The following is an 18,210-nucleotide window of genomic DNA, read 5'->3' as shown; positions in this document are numbered from 1 at the left end:
TCCTGAGGGACTGACCCCATGGAAGGGACCCACACTGGAGCAGCCTGTTCCTGAAGGACTGATCCCATGGAAGGACTCAGGTTGAAGAAGTCCATGGAGGACTGTCTCCCGTGGGAGGGAGCCAGGCTGGATGGAGCAGGGGAAGGACTCCTCTCCCTGAGGTTGAAGCAGCAGCACAAACATGGGATGAACTGACCATATCCCCCATTCCCATCTCCCTGGGCCACTGGGGTGGGGGGGGAAAGGGAGGAAATCAGAGATGAAGTGAAGCCCGATGGTTTTGTAGGATTTGTAGGGAGAGAAGGAGGGAGATCCTGGTGCCGAGTAAAGGGGAGAGGAGGAGGGATGAGGCTGGAGCTGTGGAAGGCGCCGGAGGCGGCCGGGGGGCAGCCGGGACTTGGCTTTCCACAGCTGTGTGGGGATAGGAAGCCAGTCCCTGGTTTCTGGGGCTGTCCCCCCTCGCAGTTTGTTGGGTTTAACACCAAAGTGCAGCAAAGCCCCGCCCCAGGGCACGGCCGGTCCCGGACACAGCCCCGGCGGGCGGGCGGGCGGAAGCCATGATGACGGAAGGTGCGGCTGCGCTGGGGGAGATTGCGGGGCCTGCGGGAGAGCGGGGCTCTGGGGATCCCCTCGGGGGCTGCGGGGAGCGCGGCTGCGGGTGGAAAGGCTGGAGGGCTCGGGAGGGTTTAGCCAAGGGGTTCGGGGGTTCCCGAGGGTCAGAGCGCAGGCCTGGAACCAGCGAGCGGAGGGGGGGAACTTTGCTAACGCCCGGGCTGCACTGCGCCAGAGTATGAGCTTGTGAACCTTGAATTGCACTCCATCAACTCTTATGATGACATCACAGAGTTTCCCTTCCAGGCGGAGCACATTGGCGATGCTCCAATTCCCTTCGCTCATCTCCCTCTCCATGTTGGAGGATGACTGTCTGGTGGGTGCTCAGCTATCCCCCACGTTGCAGTCAGAGGCAGAGTGGACCTCGCTGACGCGTGTGGAACACTCTGGTGTTGCCTGGAAACATCCAGCGCTGCACCCACTCGCTGGCTCTGGATTGTGACCCGTGATGACATCACAACCACAGGGGTGACCCAGGCCCAACATTGCCTGGTTGCCCGGCGCCTTCACTTCCCCTCGGCCCAGGTTCTGCTGAACCCCGGGCCTGCACAATGTTAATGGTTGCTGGGAGCAAAATCGTCTGTGTGATCCCCCAGCATAAGAATAATGAAGAATAATAATAATAAATAATCCTCAGGATTATTTTGCCAGAGTGTAAAAGTCCCGAAAGGTGGGCACTGACTGCTGCTGAAGTGCCTTGTGCCACCTCACCCAGGAGGAAGCTGAGGCACAGCCCAGCTCCTGTCAGTGCTGAAGTCGCACCCACTGCCCCTGATTTGGCACTCGAGGTGAAGCCCAGAGGCCAGTGCAAGCAGGCAGCCCTCAGCTTGCACATGATGTCCCCTCCCTGCAGGTTCCTGTCCTTGAGCCCAGGCTCTGAGGTGAGGCTGAGAAGTGGCCCAGAGGTGAGCCCGGAGCTGTCCCTGAGGTGAGGCTGAGAATAAGTGCAAGGCAGAGGTGCTGCTGAGGAAGGAGAGCCCCGTGGTGGGGAAGAGACAAAGCTGTTCCTGAGGGACTGACCCCATGGAAGGGACCCACACTGGAGCAGCCTGTTCCTGAAGGACTGATCCCATGGAAGGACTCAGGTTGAAGAAGTCCATGGAGGACTGTCTCCCGTGGGAGGGAGCCAGGCTGGATGGAGCAGGGGAAGGACTCCTCTCCCTGAGGTTGAAGCAGCAGCACAAACATGGGATGAACTGACCATATCCCCCATTCCCATCTCCCTGGGCCACCGGGGTGGGGGGGGAAAGGGAGGAAATCAGAGATGAAGTTTTGTTTCAAAGGTAAACAGGTATGTTGCCATTTTGGGTGTTATCATCTCTATCTCTCATCTACAGCAATATGGCATAGAGAGAACCTTTAGGGAAAATGCATAAGGAAAGGCAGGATAAGTGTAAGGGAGAGTAAGAGAAAGCAAAGCTGAGAGTAGAAAGCTGTCTATAGTCACTGCCCACGGGTTCCAGAGATGGAACTTGGCAGTTGCAGCTCCAATGGCTGTCAGTTGAAATGGTGGCCTTGATCCATTGGGGTGGGGGAGGGAAGCCCCCACACTCCAAGAAGTTATGAGTTATTATATCCATGGACAGTGTCCCGGGCCGTGCCACGAACCCCCAACATCTCCTGGGCCTGCGCAGAGTTCCCGTGAGGGGCCTGGGAAAAGGGTTTTTCCTGCCTTTCAAGATTGGTCGAGGGGGGATGGGCTTTGATGGGCCATCAGAGGTCTAATGCAAAAGTCCTGCAGCTCCTCTTTGAGTGACACTTCTTCCTCACATCCAGTTTGAACCTTCCAAGCTGCACTTTACGAGTTTCTTTTCATTCCCGCACCAAGAAAAGCTCCATCCTGTCACATCTCCTCTAGACCCTCTCCAGTTCTTCCTCATTCCTCTAGAATAGGGAACCTCACAGACAGACAGACCAGTCCAGATGTGCTGAGGCCAAGGGGGTGACAACTCCCTTGTCTGGAAGCCCACACTCCCCCCAAGGCAGCCCCATGTGCAGTTGGCCTGAAATCAAGGGGCCGTTCTGATTCTTTGTAATGTCACGGAATCAAGTGGCACCGTGACACTGCAGGGCCTCATGAACCAAAGGAATGCAGGGACACTGTGGAATCTCATGGAACCAAGGGGCCACAGTGACACTGAAGAGTCTCAGGGCACCCCCTGTGCCTCCCCAGAACTCCATGGAATCAAGCAGAGCCGCTGCCTCCCCCCCGCCGCCGCAGGGACCGGTGTCGCCGGCTCTGCCCCGCTTGGACACCTCTGGAGTCAGCGTGTTCTTGGGCAGCACCACTGATCTCAGACCAGAGATTTGCCCAGATTTGGCTTTGCCCCCTCTTTCCTTGGTTTGTTTTTTGTTCTTTGTTCATTCAGGGGGAAAAGGGGGAAGGCAGGCACGTGTTGATCCCTGTTTTGATCTGTTTACAAAAGGGAGTTGGGGCAGGGGGGCAGAGAGGAAGCAATTTCTCTCTCTGCTGTTCTTTGAACTGTTCTGTTGCTATTGCTGGTTTTGCTGCTCTATTTCTCATCAGTGAACTGCCACGGCCCGCGGGGGAAAGGAAAATGGGACCGGGCATTGCAAATCAGGGTCTTGACACAGCTGAGGTCTCGTGAAGCAATGCCAACTTTATTAGGACAAGCAGGGACTTACAGAGGGTTGGAACAGGGGCTGGACTCAGGATAGGGGAGGAGTAAAGGATTGACAACTCAGGGGCTCTTGGGATAGGGCAACAGGGTAGAGATGGGCGGAGTCTGGGTGTCACCAGGAGAATGGGCCAATAGGAGCTACCTCTGCACTGCACCAAACAGCAGCCAATAGCAGGCAGAGGAGCGGGAAAACAGGGCAGAACAACAGGTTTCGGCGGGAAAACTGTGAGGGAAGAAGGAGACAATATGGAGGATATGATTTTTAAAACAACAAGCTGGGGTACATACAACACTAGAACAGTACAACAATAAACTGGGGAAAACTGGGGAAAAACTGTGAGTGCAATGGTAGTCACATCCGGTAAATAAACGTCTTTTCCAGTGTATTAGTGTCCATTCCGGTGTAGATTAGTCATCTCAGGGGTTATAGATCTGTCTCCAAGCCTGGTATTTCTGCCAGTCGTTTTCTTCTTCCCCAACAGTAAACTGTTATTTTTTTCACTTATACCTCTTTGTATTTTGTCTCCTTGTACTGGTGGGGAATAAAAGGGGAGTGAGTTAATTTGATTGGAGTTCCCACCTCAATAAATGTCTTTAAACCAGGACACATTGCTCAAGGGCTCTCTGAAATTTGGCATCATTCACAAAGGACTTGAAAACACATTTTGTCCCATTGTACAGAGAGATAATAAAGATGTTCTCTAGTGGTGTTCAAGAGATGGTCACTGAGGGATTTCACCAGGAAGTTGCTGCCAAGAGGACTTTGTACCATGGATTTTATTTGACACTCTTCATTCAGCCAACTTCCCACCCACCACATCTTCCACTTCTTCAGTCCAGCTCTCGCCAGTCTGGCCATAAGGAGACCACAGGAAACCATGTCAAGGGCCTCGATAAAGTCTGGGCACAAAACATCCCCTTCTATTCCCTCCCACAGGCATTCTGCAATCCCTGCCTTGTCCTTCCCATGCCTGGCAATGGCTGCAGGAGGACTTGCCCTCTCCCCTTCCCTGCTGAGCCTGAGCAGTGTGGAACTCTGCCAACCCTCCTTGCTGCCCTGTTTGCAGACTGCTTCCATGTCTGCCTTTGCCAAGGCCCCAGGAAGCTCTGGGATGGCTCTGGCCTTTCCAAGGGTTTGGGAGAGGTCTCCCAGTGACACTGCCCAGCCTTCTCAACAGCCCTGACACCAAAACCTTTTCCATATCCCACACTTCCAGAGGAGTGTCCAGGACACAACACAGGTTATCCTGCTGGTTCTGGAAAATGAGAATTGATTTCTTCCTCGAGGCCAACCCCTCCAACTGGATTTGAGTGCAGCTGAAAGGTTTCCTCAGCATTTTGCCCAGTGCCTCCCTGCCCTGAAGGTTTGTGGCCATCAGGCTGGAGCTGAGGGGCTTGGGCAGGTGCCTGAGGAGGGGGTAGAACAAGGACTGTGTCCAACTGTGCCAGGAGGGCTGTGCTGGGCAAGGATGAGGAGGCTGCAGAAAACAGTGGCACTGGGGAGGGGAGAGGAGCAGCTGGAGAGACCTTGTGCCTGCCCACGCTGGGCAGGAGCTGCCCCAGGATGGCAGCTCTGAAGCACTCCCAGGATGTCCCTGTGAACAGGAGGGGAAGACTGGATCTGAAAATGGAACCTGGAAAGCAGAGAGCAGCAGTGTCATGGTGACACTGCAGGAGAGTTCCAGCCCTGGAGCAAGGTCCCAGAAGAAGTGACCCAGTCCATGCAGTGGCCTCAGAAGATCCCACAGCATCCTGGAGATGCTGGAAGGGAGCCCAGCTCTGCTTCACAAGTTCCCAGGGCCTTTCCCTGTCTGTGCTCCAAGGGCTTCAGCCCACAGGACTGTGCTCAGAGAGCACTCAGGCCTTACAGCGAGAAAGGGGCTCAGGAGGACAGTGTGGGAGTGGCAAGAGAGCAGCTCTGCAAAGACCAAGCACTGCTGCTCCCTGGCAGTGCTGCTGGGCTGGGATTATTGTCCCCTTCCAGTTTGCAAATACACCCTGTCCTGCAGTGTGCTGTCCTTTGGGAACTGCTAAGAAGAAGGGTCTTGGACAAAGAAGGCACTGCAGGGTCCTTTATTTTGTTTAAATAGTCAGAGATCACAGTTCACCATTTATACATCTCTGGGTCCAATTCAATGGGTAGACGCTAAATTAGAAGGCAGATGCAAAATAATATTTCATTGCACAGAAGATTATTGTGAGAACAATCTGATGACCTTCACGAAAAACCTGAGCAGGAAGGCTGGACCATGAAGGAGTCCCACTCTGAATGCTATGCACCAGAAAACAGGCACTTTATTGCTCCTGAAAAGCATCCAGTCATCATTTTTCTCAGGGTGTTCTTGAGCTCTTTGTTCCTCAGACTGTAGATGAAGGGGTTCAGTGCTGGAGGCACCACCGAGTACAGAACTGATAGTGCCAGATCCAGGGGTGGGGAGGAGATGGAGGGGGGCTTCAGGTAGGCAAATGGGCCAGTGCTGACAAAGAGGGAGACCACGGCCAGGTGAGGGAGGCAGGTGGAAAAGGCTTTGTGATGTCCCTGCTGAGAGGGGATCCTCAGCACAGCCCTGAAGATCTGCACATAAGAGAAAATAATGAAAACAAACCCACCAAAACAAAAACAAGCACTAACCCCAATAAGGCCCAGTTCCCTGATGTAGGAGTGTGAGCAGGAGAGTTTGAGGAACTGTGAGATTTCACAGAAGAACTGGCCCAGGGCATTGCCCTGGCCCAGGGGCAGGGAAAATGTATTGGCTGTGTGCAGCAGAGAATAGAGAAACCAGTGGCCCAGGCAGCTGCTGCCATGTGGGCACAAGCTCTGCTGCCCAGGAGGGTCCCGTAGTGCAAGGGTTTGCAGATGGGAACATAGCGGTCGTAGCACATGATGGTGAGGAGGGAAAACTCTGCTGACATGAAAAAGGCAAAGAGAAACAGCTGTGCAGCACATCCTGTGTAGGATGCAGGTGCCCTCTCAAAGCCCCTCCAGAGCGGGTTGACACAGGGGGGACACAGGGGGGTCCCCATTCCCAATCCATCCTGGGCCTGTTCTGCCCCCCTCAAACTCGGCTCCACCTCACAGAGACCCTCCCAGCCCCTCCCCCACTGCCCCCAATAACCAGGACTGGAAAGAACTGGGAAGCTTTACTGGGGTCACTGGGAGCAGCCGGGTGGAGGCAGAGTGACAGCAGGGGAGGGGGGGACACACAACCCCCCAAAATCCTCGCAGGGACGGGGTGGGTCCAGGTTGGGCCCGAAGCTCTGGGGAGGGGCTGCGGCTGCCACCGGCTCAGGAGCTCTGTGGGGAGAGAAAAGGGGGTGACACCGGGGTGGGGGGACAGGGGGGACACCGGGATACACCGAGACCCAGACTGGATCCAGCGGATCCCTGGGGTAGTTTAGTCTAGGCCTTCCTTGGTGAATCCAAGGAATCCCCCTGGGTGCCATCCTCCCCCCTTCAGCCCTAAGCCCCTCTCAAGACTCCGCCAGCCTGGCAGGGCCACTCAGCCACCCCTGGGGCAGCTCGGGGTGCCGCACAGGGGCCTGGGGCGCGGCAAAGGCCTTGGGAGAAGGTGCTGGAAGAGCTGTTGAGTGGGGAAAAGCTCTTGCTGGTCAGTGGGAGAAAGAGAAGAGGCAACAAAAGCCATGGTTTCTCTTAAGCTTGAGCAAATGTTATGCATTTAATGTGACTGAAGGGCTCACAGGTCAGGCTCTGCGGTGTGGGGACAGAAAAGGGGTGTCCTGGGGGCACGCAGGGCTGTCTGAACATGGGGCTCCTCGGGATGTCCTGAGGAGACACGAGAGCAAAGTAGGGCCTGGAGACACCCTGAGGGCAGCTGGGCGCCCAGGGCTGAGGCAGGCCTGTGTCCCCAGGGACACCCTGCCTGTTCCTGCCTGCGTGGTGGCTCCCTGGGACCTGTTGCTGGGGGTAGGTGCACTCCTGTCCTGTCCGGTCGCCGTCCTGATGGACACTGGCTCACCGTGGGCCACTCTGGCCAAGATCTTGGAGGACTTTACCAACCTGCTGCAGTAGACAGTGCTTCCACTGCTCTGCAGAAGGCCCCACACCCAGCCCATGTCTGTGAGTGACCACTAAAGGCCCTGGTCCCCTCCTGCCAGCCCTGCAGGCTCTACCGGCCCCTCACGGCTCTGTTTGCTCCTGCAGTCGTCCTCCAGGAAGGCTGAGTCAGAGGAATTGGCTGACGAGCCCGACATCGAGAGCCATCAGGGCTGTCCAAATGTGGGGATGTCCAGACTACTGCTGGAAGGGCTCGCTGGGCTGTCGCAGAGAGCTGAGATGGTGAGCAGGGCGGTGTGAGGGGCAGCCCTGTCGGCAAACGGGGGCTGGGGCTGTGTGGAAAGCAGTGGCCTGGCCTGGCCTGGAACTCACAATGTGGGGTGACTGCTCCAAACGCCCTCCCTGCCATGGTGGGGCCTGGGGTGGCTGCCTGGGGAGCTTTCCTGGGGTCTGGGCAGGGCACAGGTCTGATGTCCTGTCCCACTTGGCAGGTTTTGGGAAAGGTCGATGGGAAATCTCTGGATGGTGCACGGTGCAGTTTTTGCCTCCAGGGCAGCAAAGCCCAACCTGCAGCACTCATCGCTCGCCGTCCTCCTCTCCTGCGCTCCGTTGCCCAGGACCCTCCCCCGCTCGGGCCCACGATCATTTCTGTGCCCAAGTTCCGCGCCCGCGCTCCCCTCAGTGCCAGAATGTTCCTGACTCTTTTCCCGGGCTCGCGGCGCTCCCTCGTGCCCAAGCGCCGCCACTCCAGCGCCGACCGCGGCTGTTCCCAAAGCGCCGGCCATGTGCGGGGAGGGCGGGAAGGCTCGGGGCGACTGAGTGCGGGGGCTGCCCTGGGCAGAGCTCCCCCTGTGATCCCAGCGCGCTCCCGGCGGGCAGTTTGGAGCCAGGCAGCCATTCCTGCGGGCTCTTAGAGCGGGAAGGGATCGCCGCTGGGTCACAGCCCACAGATGTGCCTGGGGAAGAGGCTGCCCTGGTAACACCACCGTGCACGGGCAGTGGGGGCCGCCCTGAGGGGAACCCTGCCATGGCACCGCCGGGGTCGCCCCACACAGCCGGGCTGCGGCTGCCCACACCTGAGGGGAACCCCACCATGGCACCGCCGGGGCCGCCCCGCACAGCCGGGCTGCGGCTGCCCACACCTGAGGGGAACCCCGCCATGGCACCGCCGGGGCCGCCCCACACAGCCGGGCTGCAGCTGCCCACACCTGAGGGGAACCCCACCATGGCACCGCCGGGGCCGCCCCGCAGAGCTGGGCTGCGGCTGCCCACACCTGAGGGGAACCCCACCATGGCACCGCCGGGGCCGCCCCGCACAGCCGGGCTGCAGCTGCCCACACCTGAGGGAAACCCCGCCATGGCACCGCCGGGGCCGCCCCGCACTGCCGCAGCGAGCGGGGAGGGCGAAACAGAAAGGAAAGATTCCAATAAAGAAGCCGCGGGCAAGGGCGCCCGGCACTGAACCGCCCCGCAGCGCCGGGGACGCGGAGTCGCGGAACCCTGTGCAGGAAATGCCCGCAGAGAACCGTCCCCCAGCACTGCCAAGGCCACCACTAACCCATGTCATCCTCCAACATGGAGACAGAGATGAGCAAAAGCAAGTGGAGCATCGCCAACGAGCTCCGCCTTGAAGAGAGACCCTGTGATGTGATCGTAACAGTTGATGGAGTGGAATTCAAAGCTCACAAGCTCATACTCTCTTGTTGCAGTACCTACTTCAGGTTAGTACTGGAAACACAAGGATTTATTTACAAGGGCCTGGAGTGACAGGACAAGGGGTAATGGCGTCACACTGACAGAGGTTTAAATTAGATAGTTGGAAAAACTTCCTCCCTGTGAGGGTGGTGAGGTCCTGGCACAGGTTGCCCAGAGAAGCTGTGACTGCCCCATCTCTGGAAGTGTCCAAGACCAAGTTGGATGGGGCTTGGAGCAACCTGGTCTAGTGGAAGGAGTTCCTACCCATGGCATGGGTTGGAATGGGATAATCCTTAAGGTCCCCTCCAACCCAGGCCATTTTGTGATTTTGTGATTCCTGTGGAAGCATGGGGGCCGTTCACCCTGGTGCTCCCTGTCCCCAGCCAGAGGCTTTATCTCCTTTTTCAAATCTTCTTGCTTCAAATCTTACTTCAAATCCTCTTGCTTCAAATCTTGCTTCAAATCTTCTTGCTTCAAATCTTCTTGCTTCCTGCCCCAGGCCCCGAGCTGAGGACGGAGAGCCCGGAGGACAAATCCCCCTGGCAGACCCTGGTGGGAGAGGCCGTTTTGAAGGGCTCCCCGGCACAGGAAGGCAGCGGGCAGGAAAAGGGCCTGAGATCTCCCCGCAGGAGGGGCTCCAAAGCCAGCCCAGGGTGCTGTGAGGAGGAAAGACTCAGCCTGTGCCGGGAAGGCGGCCAGAGTTTGAGCCAGAGCTCGGACCTGGTGGAACCTGAGCAGCCTCCCAGAAGGGAGAAGCCCTTCAGGTGCTTGGAGTGTGGAAAGAGCTTCAGGAAGAGCTCGCACCTGCTCCGACACCAGCACATCCACACTGGGGAGATGCCCTACAAGTGTGGGGAGTGTGGAAAGAGCTTCACCCAGAGCTCTAACTTGACCAGACACCAAGAGACCCACCAGTAAGTGAAGCCCTACCAGTGCCCCACCTGCAGGAAGAGCTTTGGCCGCTCCTTCCACCCCAAATGAACCCCTGATGGTTCCATCCATCTCCAAATTCTCTGATTCTTGCCTTCGAGGTGCCACATTCCCAGACATTCCCCCTCTCCAGGTTCTCCACTTTGTTGTCCTTGGGATCCCAGATGTCCCCACTGTCCAGGCTTCCCCTTCTCCACGCGGCCCTCTCCAGGCTCTCAGGGCTTTTGCAGCTCCCCCCTCTCTCCAGCCTCTCCTCAACCTGTGCTGGGAGTTCCTCCATTCCAGGCTGTGCTTTGAGAACTGCATTGGCACCTGGAGACTCCCCAGCCCCCTCATGATCAGTTTGGGGGTCTCACCCTCCCCTTTTCCCCACTCTTCTGACCTCTCCCACCCATTTCTCATCACCCCCCAAACCTCAGTGCTCTTCCCCCTCCACTTTTGGGGGATCCCACTCCCCTCCCACTCAGTTTGGGGTCCCACCACCCCTTTATCCCCTTTGACCCCCCTTTTCCCACCAACTGCCCTCTTCCCACAACCCACTCACCCGAGAGCTCCTCGCCCGCAGCCGGGGGGGCTCCCAGCACCACCAGTGCCCAGAGAAGTCCCCCAGAAAAGGGGTTGGGTGGGGTCCTGGGTGGGCTCTGAGTGTGTTTGGGGGTCCTTGAGGCGTTGTGGGGAGGTTTTTGGGAAGTTCCCAGCACGTTTTGGGGTGAGCTGGGTGCTTTACTGAAGGGCAGGTGCCCTCCCAAAGCCCCCCCAGAACGGGCTGACACTGGGGAAACACCGGGGGGGTCCCCATTCCCGATCCATCCCGGGGTCGGTTCTGCCCCCCCCAAACTCGTCTCCACCTCACAGAGACCCTCCAAGCCCCTCCCCCACTGCCCCCCAATAACCAGGACTGGGGAGAACTGGGAAGCTTTACTGGGATCACTGGGAGCAACCGGGTGGAGGCAGAGTGACAGCAGGGGATGGGGGGACACACGACCCCCCAAAATCCTCGCAGGGACGGGGTGGGTCCAGGCTGGGCCCGAGGCTCTGGGGAGGGGCTGCGGCCGCCACCGGCTCAGGAGCTCTGTGGGGAGAGAAAAGGGGGTGACACTGGGGTGGAGGGACAGGGGGGACACCAGGATACACCGAGACCCAGACTGGATCCAGCGGGATCATATGTACTGGGATCATACTGGGATCAGACTAGGATCATACTGGCAGCAACTGGTTCTACGCTTGGGGCAACTGGGAGCTACTGAGATCCCACTGGGAGCCATTGGGAGCAACTGGGACCATGCTGGGCACAACTGGGATCCTTTTGGGAGCAACTGGGCTCACAGTGAAGGCGGCTGGGGTCATACTGGGAGTGACTGGGAGCGTCCTGAGGGCACCTGGGACCATGTTGGCGCAACACTCCCCCCAAGGCAGCCCCATGTGCAGTTGGCCTGAAATCAAGGGGCCGTTCTGATTCTTTGTAATGTCACGGAATCAAGTGGCACCGTGACACTGCAGGGCCTCATGAACCAAAGGAATGCAGGGACACTGTGGAATCTCATGGAACCAAGGGGCCATAGTGACACTGAAGAGTCTCAGGGCACCCCCTGTGCCTCCCCAGAACTCCATGGAATCAAGCAGAGCCGCTGCCTCCCCCCCCGCCGCCGCAGGGACCGGTGTTGCCGGCTCTGCCCCGCTTGGACACCTCTGGAGTCAGCGTGTTCTTGGGCAGCACCACTGATCTCAGACCAGAGATTTGCCCAGATTTGGCTTTGCCCCCTCTTTCCTTGGTTTGTTTTTTGTTCTTTGTCCATTCAGGGGGACAAGGGGGAAGGCAGGCACGTGTTGATCCCTGTTTTGATCTGTTTACAAAAGGGAGTTGGGGCAGGGGGGCAGAGAGGAAGCAATTTCTCTCTCTGCTGTTCTTTGAACTGTTCTGTTGGTATTGCTGGTTTTGCTGCTCTATTTCTCATCAGTGAACTGCCACGGCCCGCGGGGGAAAGGAAAATGGGACCGGGCACTGCAAATCAGGGTCCTGACACAGCTGAGGTCTCGTGAAGCAATGCCAACTTTATTAGGACAAGCAGGGACTTACAGAGGGTTGGAACAGGGGCTGGACTCAGGATAGGGGAGGAGTAAAGGATTGACAACTCAGGGGCTCTTGGGATAGGGCAACAGGGTAGAGATGGGCGGAGTCTGGGTGTCACCAGGAGAATGGGCCAATAGGAGCTACCTCTGCACTGCACCAAACAGCAGCCAATAGCAGGCAGAGGAGCGGGAAAACAGGGCAGAACAACAGGTTTCGGCGGGAAAACTGTGAGGGAAGAAGGAGACAATATGGAGGATATGATTTTTAAAACAACAAGCTGGGGTACATACAACACTAGAACAGTACAACAATAAACTGGGGAAAACTGGGGAAAAACTGTCAGTCCAATGGTAGTCACATCCGGTAAATAAACGTCTTTTCCAGTGTATTAGTGTCCATTCCGGTGTAGATTAGTCATCTCAGGGGTTATAGATCTGTCTCCAAGCCTGGTATTTCTGCCAGTTGTTTTCTTCTTCCCCAACAGTAAACTGTTATTTTTTTCACTTATACCTCTTTGTATTTTGTCTCCTTGTACTGGTGGGGAATAAAAGGGGAGTGAGTTAATTTGATTGGAGTTCCCACCTCAATAAATGTCTATAAACCAGGACACCTTGTTCAAGGGCTCTCTGAAATTTGGCATCATTCACAAAGGACTTGAAAACACATTTTGTCCCATTGTACAGAGAGATAATAAAGAGGTTCTCTAGTGGTGTTCAAGAGATGGTCACTGAGGGATTTCACCAGGAAGTTGCTGCCAAGAGGACTTTGTACCATGGATTTTATTTGACACTCTTCATTCAGCCAACTTCCCACCCACCACATCTTCCACTTCTTCAGTCCAGCTCTCACCAGTCTGGCCATAAGGAGACCACAGGAAACCATGTCAAGGGCCTTGATAAAGTCTGGGCACAAAACATCCCCTTCTATTCCCTCCCACAGGGAATCCCTGCCTTGTCCTTCCCATGCCTGGCAATGGCTGCAGGAGGACTTGCCCTCTCCCCTTCCCTGCTGAGCCTGAGCAGTGTGGAACTCTGCCAACCCTCCTTGCTGCCCTGTTTGCAGACTGCTTCCATGTCTGCCTTTGCCAAGGCCCCAGGAAGCTCTGGGATGGCTCTGGCCTTTCCAAGGGTTTGGGAGAGGTCTCCCAGTGACACTGCCCAGCCTTCTCAACAGCCCTGACACCAAAACCTTTTCCATATCCCACACTTCCAGAAGAGTGCCCAGGACACAACACAGGTTATCCTGCTGGTTCTGGAAAATGAGAATTGATTTCTTCCTCGAGGCCAACCCCTCCAACTGGATTTGAGTGCAGCTGAAAGGTTTCCTCAGCATTTTGCCCGGTGCCTTCCTGCCCTGAAGGTTTGTGGCCATCAGGCTGGAGCTGAGGGGCTTGGGCAGGTGCCTGAGGAGGGGGTAGAACAAGGGTTGTGTCCAACTGTGCCAGGAGGGCTGTGCTGGACAAGGAGGAGGAGGCTGCAGAAAACAGTGGCACTGGGGAGGGGAGAGGAGCAGCTGGAGAGACCTTGTGCCTGCCCACGCTGGGCAAGAGCTGCCCCAGGATGGCAGCTCTGAAGCACTCCCAGGATGTCCCTGTGAACAGGAGGGGAAGACTGGATCTGAAAATGGAACCTGGAAAGCAGAGAGCAGCAGTGTCATGGTGACACTGCAGGAGAGTTCCAGCCCTGGAGCAAGGTCCCAGAAGAAGTGACCCAGTCCATGCAGTGGCCTCAGAAGATCCCACAGCATCCTGGAGATGCTGGAAGGGAGCCCAGCTCTGCTTCACAAGTTCCCAGGGCCTGGCCCTGCCTGTGCTCCAAGGGCTTCCAGCCCACAGGACTGCACTCAGAGAGCACTCAGGCCTTACAGCGAGAAAGGGGCTCAGGAGGACAGTGTGGGAGTGGCAAGAGAGCAGCTCTGCAAAGACCAAGCCCTGCTGCTCCCTGGCAGTGCTGCTGGGCTGGGATTATTGTCCCCGCCCCGTTTGCAAAGACACCCTGTCCTGCAGTGTGCTGTCCTTTGGGAACAGCTAAGAAGAAGGGTCTTGGATAAAGAAGGCACTGCAGGGTCCTTTATTTTGTTTAAATACTCTGTGAGCACAATTCACCATTTATACATCTCTGGGTCCAATTCAATGGGTAGACACTAAATTAGAAGGCAGATGCAAAATAATATTTCATTGCACAGAAAATTATTGCAAGAAGAACCCGATGATCGCCACGAAAAACCTGAGCAGGAAGGCTGGGCCATGAAGGAGTCCCATTCTGAATGCTATGCACCAGAAAACAGGCACTTTATTTTTCCTGAAAAGCATCCAGTCATCATTTTCCTCAGGGCATCCTTGAACTCCTGATTCCTGAGGCTGTAGATGAGGGGGTTCAGTGCTGGAGTCACCACTGAGTACAGAACTGACACCAACAGATCCAGGGCTGGGGAGGAGATGGAGGGGGGCTTCAGGTAGGAAAATGCTGCAGTGCTGAGGAACAGGGAGAGCATGGCCAGGTGAGGGAGGCACATGGAAAAGGCTTTGTGCTGTCCCTGCTGAGAGGGGATCCTCAGCACAGCCCTGAAGATCTGCAGATAGGAGAACACAATGAAAACAAACCAACCAAATAATAAAGAGATTGAAAACAAGAGATGCCCAATTTTCCTGATGTAGGAATGTGAGCAGGAGAGTTTGAGGAACTGTGAGATTTCACAGAAGAACTGGCCCAGGGCATTGCCCTGGCCCAGGGGCAGGGAAAATGTACTGGCTGTGTGCAGCAGAGAATAGAGAAAGCCAGTGGCCCGGGCAGCTGCTGCCATGTGGGCACAAGCTCTGCTGCCCAGGAGGGTCCTGTAGTGCAGGGGTTTGCAGATGGGAACATAGCGGTCGTAGCACATGATGGTGAGGAGGGAAAACTCTGCTGACATGAAAAAGGCAAAGAGAAACAGCTGTGCAGCACATCCCATGTAGGAGATGGTTGTGGTGCCCCAGAGGGAATTGTGCATGGCTTTGGGGACAGTGGTGCAGATGCAGCCCAGGTCTGTGAGGGAGAGGTGGAGCAGGAAGAAGCCCATGGGGGTGTGCAGGTGGTGGTCGCAGCTATAGCACTGAGGATGAGGCCGTTGGCCAGGAGGGCAGCCAGGGAGATGGCCAGGAAGAGCCAGAAGTGCAGGAGCTGCAGCTCCCGCCTGTCTGCCAATGCCAGGAGGAGGAACTGGGTGAGGGAGCTGCTCTTGGGCATTTGCTGCTTCCCAGCACAGGGACACTGCTCAGAAACACGAAAGGACAGGGAGAAGTTAAGACAGACTCCTCTAAGCAAAGCCACTTTATTTCTCATAGAAATCCCCAGAACTGAAAGGCTTTTCCTTTCCCTTTCTTGTGGTGGCTGAGGGTGCTGTGAGGAACAGGAGCTCTGCCCATGTGCTGCCAAGGGCTCAGTTTTCCTCTGCTCCAGTGGGGACGTGGAGCTGGTCTGTGACAGCATCAAACCCTCCCACGGGATGTCAGGCATCATCCACCCTGAATAGAAAAGTTCAGTCTCCACTCTCAAGACGTGGAACAGTGTGTGCTTCAGGGGAAAGGCTTAGCATGTCCTTAAAACAATGTTGTCTGTGGTTATTATTTCCTATGGTTGCACCTGATACCCGTTCTTTTTAGGGTACAAATCCTCATTTTTATGATGCAAAATGTAACGAGACTTTAAACAAGAGAGGACAAACAGCACAGCTCTCTGTAGCTCAGTGCAGAGCCAGGAGAGCTGCAGTGTCCCTCCCTCTGTTCCCATCTGCCCTGTGCTTTCCCTCGTGCTGCCTGAACATAACTTCACATGCAAATTAAATTTTAGTAAACCCAAATACCTACAGTCTGAGGAGTGCAGGGCAGCACTGTTTAAAAGGGCAGCTTTGTTAAATGTTCTCTGTTCCAGCCCAGCAGTGCAGCATTGCCCAGGGGAATCTCTGGCTGTGCTGGCTCTGATGGCAACGTCAGAGCAACCCTGAGGAAGCTGGAAAAGTGACCCAGAGCTACATGTAAGGCACAGGTGTGGTGATTTCTGATACTGCCTGGTCTGTTCTCCTCTAAGAGGAACAGATTTGGAGTTTCAGTGCCTCCTCCTGAACTGTGAGATTAATTTTTAGGACCAATTTCCCAACCAGAAAACATATATTTGAAGATGGAAAGAACAGGATCCTTCACTTTCAGGTATCCCATGACTTGCTGTGCTTTCTAAAACTCTCCTGAGAAATGTTCTGTAATGACCTGGAACTCAGAGCAGCCCTCACAACCTGCAGCCTGCTCTAAACAGGTGAAGAGCCCTTCCCTGCCCTCCCAGGAGTTACTCCTTGCCCACAGCCCTTGTGCCTCAGCCCCGGGATCAGCTCCCCGGGCCGGCTGAGAGCTGCCCCTGGCAGGCAGCAGAGTCCCTGCCCAGCACAGCGCCCTGGGCTGCAGGACCCTGCTCTGCCCCACAGCCCTGGGCACCCCTGGCTGCACTCCCGGCTTCACAGCTCTTCCAAAGTGCCCCAAAACAGCCCCTGCTCACCCATCCCATCAGCTGGGGCTGGGCCAGCTTTAGGAGATGCCTCCAGGAGCTGCCCCTGCACTGCCCTGCAGCCACAGACTCACCATCTGCAGCCCTGCCAAGATTCCTCCTGCAGGGAGCTCTCAGCCCTCCTGCCAGTGCTGAGCCCCTTGAAGCTCTGTCTGTGCCCTGCTGGTGTCCCTGAGCTGCCCTGGCAGTGCCCTCAGCCCTGCTGGGCTGTGCAGAGGAGCTGCTCACCAGCAGAGCTGTCTCTTTGAAGCTCTTCTTGCTTGCCAGGAGCTCCCTGTGTGCCAGGAGCCCGGCCCAGCTCAGCAGCACAGCAACAGCCCCAGGTATTTCATGACCCTCGGGGGGTTTGATGTTGTTTGCATGAGACTCAGTCCCTGAGAGGAAGTTCAAACAACTTCTCAACAAGTCAAAATGAGTTTGAAATGCTGACGTTTCTTGTAGTGTTAATGGGTCCCACTGAGGGACACGACTGTGAAAACGTGTCCCCAGGTTCCAATTGGAACAGAAAATTCCAGTGATGACAAGTATGGACAAGCAATGGAAAGGTGGCTCTGATGATAAGGAAACCTGGATGTGTTTTATTAGTCCAAAGGACCAAGCCCTGACCCCCAGCCCCTATGAAGGCACATCCTGTCCCTGCCTCATTCCTCAGGGCTCTTCCTGGGGCACTGGATGTGGGATGTGCAGTGCCAAGGGCAGGCCCATGGGGTGGCACCTGCCAGGCTGCTGAGCAGGGACAAGGAGGCCATGAGGCCCCAGGGCTGCAAGGGGCACTCCCCTCCTCCTGGCATCAGGGGCACAGACAGCAGCCATGGCCAAAGGCCTGCAGAAGGTGGCTCTGGCAGGGCCTTTCAGCTTCTCCCCCTCCCTGTCTCCTCTCCAGCCCAGGCTGTCCTACGGTGTCCATGCCCTGCCCCTTTCCCTGCAGGCTGTCGTCATCCCCCCGGCTGCCCCACCTGGCTGGCACCTTCCTGCACTGACATCTCTGCGTCCTCCCTGGCTCTTCCTGCACACACAAAGCCTTGGGCTCATCCACACTCCTCCTGGGGGATGTGTTGCATCACACCATTGCCCTCAGAGTGAAATTCCTTTCTCTTTGTTTCCATTCTGGACCTCTCCAGCTGAACTTGGCAGTATTTCTTTATTTTTCATGCTGTTTCCTGCTATGACAAAAGGATCCTTCATCTCTGAAACCCCCCTTCAAGCCCTCTCTGGCTACTCCTGCACTGTCCTCAGTCTCCACACCATGGAGCCCACAGCTCCTTAGTCCCTACAGAGTGGTCATGGGCTTGAGGCCTCCAAATCTTTTCTTGGGAGATCCCTGGGTACTCTCCAAAGTGTTTGTAGAAGAACACCTGGTGCTCATAGTCTAAGGAAAACACAGGGATATGTTTTACCAAGGCCTGTAGTGGCAGAACACGGAGCAATTGCTTTAAACTGAAAGACTGGAGTATTTTATTTATAATCAGAAGAAATATTTAACATTGAGGGTGGCAAGAACTGGAACAGGTTCCCAGAGAAGTGGATGCCCCATCTCTGTATTTGTCCAAGGTCAGGGAATGTGAGTAATCTCAATTAGTAAAAGATGTCCATGTCCAGGGACTTAGACCAGATGACCTTTTAGCTCCCTTCCAACCCAAATCATTCTGTGGTTCTTTCAGTCCCAAACTCCTTCTCCAAAGAATTGCCATATCTAGGACATGAATTGCCATG

General features: G+C 56.0%; 1 long non-coding RNA gene and 1 pseudogene across 1 annotated transcript in view; both read right to left on the bottom strand.

Annotated features, from left to right (window-relative positions):
- The window catches only part of LOC135406184 (uncharacterized), a 135,089-nt gene that overhangs the window by 16,376 nt on the left and 100,503 nt on the right, over nt 1-18,210 (bottom strand). The gene's annotated exons all lie outside the window — the stretch shown is intronic.
- LOC135406311 (olfactory receptor 14C36-like) lies at nt 9,438-15,266 on the bottom strand (annotated as a pseudogene).

This window comes from Pseudopipra pipra, chromosome W (genome assembly GCF_036250125.1).
Source record: "Pseudopipra pipra isolate bDixPip1 chromosome W, bDixPip1.hap1, whole genome shotgun sequence".
Classification (NCBI taxonomy): Eukaryota; Metazoa; Chordata; class Aves; order Passeriformes; family Pipridae; genus Pseudopipra; species Pseudopipra pipra.
Note: the sequence above shows the minus strand (reverse complement) of the source record. Positions and strands in the feature narration are given on the sequence as shown.